Below are 2,506 nucleotides of genomic sequence, written 5' to 3'. Positions count from 1 at the left end.
ATTGACGGCTGCGGGAACTTCTGTCCGTCCAACTCTTCCAACATATATGCATTACCTTTCAAGGCCTGGACGACCTTGTACGGACCGTGCCAATTAGGAGACCACTTGCCATATGCCTTGTCTCTAGTTCCTAACGGCAACATAGCTTCACATACCAGATCACCAACTTGAAACTCCTTTGGTCTAACCTTCTTGTTGTAGGCACGAGCTACCCTGGCTTTATTCTCCTTAATCTTCTCCAATGACCAAAGCCTAAGTTCTGTCGCGTCCTCAATAGCGTCACTCATCAAAGCTGCATACTCTTCCGCTGTCAGATCATTCTGAAACGTGACACGTCTTGATCCAGCCGTAATTTCCCAAGGTAATACGGCTTCCTGTCCATAGACAAGCTGGTACGGCGAAGTATTTATAGCTCCATGGCACGACATGCGGTAGGCCCATAATGCTTCGATAACTTCTCGTGCCAATCCCTAGGGTTCTCGTCAATCTTTCTCTTGATCAGCTTGATTAAGCTCGATTGGACGCTTCAGCTTGCCCATTAGCTTCGAGCATAGTACGGAGATGATCGGATCGGTTTAATCCCCATGTCATCGCGGAATTTCCTGAATTCTTTAGAAACAAAGACCGAACCCCCATCGGTCGTGATAGTTTGGGGAATCCCGAACCTATGAATCACGTGTTCTTTCACGAACTTGATCACATCTTCTGATTTCACCTTCTTCATAGGGACGGCTTCCACCCACTTGGTGAAGTAATCTGTGATGGCCAAAATCCATTCATGTTTTTTACTCGACGCCGGATGGATTTTGCCGATCATGTCCATGCCCCACCCTCGGAACGGCCAAGGCTTGATGATAGGGTTCATCGCTGATCGTTGGTACCATCTGAATTTTCCCGAACATCCGGCATGCTTGGCACCCCTTGTAATAATTGAAGCGGTCTTCAAGCATGGTGGGCCAATAAAACCCCGAGCGCCTGATCGGCCACTTCATCTTGTGAGCCGACCGATGAGTTCCACGGGCGCCTTCATGCACCTCATGTAAGAGCCGATTAGACTCGGTTGGTCCCGGGCACTTGAGTAGTAACCCTTCCAACGTCCTCGTAGAACATATCGTCTCCTATGAGGACATACTTCATGGCTTTGTATCTTATCCGCTTGGGTGCCCCCGAGCCGAATCCTTTAAGTAATTGAGGATTTCGGCTCTCCAATCATCCTGCTCCAGGAATTGCACCTGGACCTCTGACCCTTCAGGGGTATCCATATAGCCTGACGCCATCTGCGCGAGATTGTTGGCCTCGGTGTTTTGGGCTCTTGGGACCCAATTAAAGTTGATGTACCGAAACTGTGTCATCAACTCACGGCATTCCATCCAGTATGGGAAAAGCAATTCACTTTCGCACTTGTACTCATCACGTGAGCTGGTTAATCACCAACTTGGAGTCTCCAAAAAGCTCTACCGCTTCGCCCGGCTTCTAATAGCAATTCCATCCCCTTACGTACCGCCTCATATTCCGCCACATTGTTAGTGCACGGGGTAGATAATCTGATGGAGAATGAGTACTCTGCCCCCGAGGCGACACGAGCGGAATACCGATGCCACAACCCTCGTCGCAAGCCGATCCATCGAAAAACATAGCCCATGCACGTATGGATAGTGCTGCTATATTGGTACTTGATTCGCTCAGCTATGAGATCGGCTAATGCTTGCCCTTTGACTGCTTTCGCAGGCTGGTATCGGAGATCGAATTCTGACAACGCAAACATCCACTTACCCAGTCGGCCTTTCAACACAGGGGCCGACAGCATGTGTTTGACGACATCCGACTTGCATATGACGAAGATCTCTGCCGTCAAAAGGATGTGATGCGGCTTGGTGCGAGTAAAGAACGAGCGAGAGGCACAATTTCTCGACCTCGGGATACCTTGTCTCGCGTCCAACATTCTTCCGCTGAGATAGAAGACAACCCTTTCGACGCCCTCGTGGAGTTGCACCACCACCGAAGCGATGGACGTGTCGGCCAACGATAGGTAGATGTAGAACGGCTTGTCTTGCCGGGCGGAACTAGCACAGGCGGCGTCGTCGGATACCTTTTAATTTCATCGAACGCCTGCTGCTCGTTCTGCCCCCGGTGAAATTCGTCGTCGGACTTGGTCTTCACCGGCGCCATAAATGGCTCGATTCGTCCCGACAGATTGGAGATGAACCGTCGGACAAAATTGATCTTGCCAATGAGACGTTGGAGCTCCTTCTTTGTGGTGGGCGGCTGCATGGTACGCACCGCCTCTTGACTCTTCAGGCCGATTTCGATTCCCCGTTCGTGAACCAGGAAACCTAGGAACTGACCGGCCGTCACCCCGAAGGCACACTTCTTCGGGTTCATTCTCGATCCGAACTTCCGAGTTCGGTCTAGGACGCGCCGCAAATCATCCAAGTGTCCTTCCATGGAAACGGATTTGACTACGACGTCGTCGATATAGATTTCCACCAACTTACCGATCAAATCG

The sequence above is a fragment of the Lolium rigidum genome, chromosome 7 (genome assembly GCF_022539505.1).
Source record: "Lolium rigidum isolate FL_2022 chromosome 7, APGP_CSIRO_Lrig_0.1, whole genome shotgun sequence".
NCBI classification, from domain to species: domain Eukaryota; kingdom Viridiplantae; phylum Streptophyta; class Magnoliopsida; order Poales; family Poaceae; genus Lolium; species Lolium rigidum.
This window is presented reverse-complemented; position numbering follows the sequence as displayed.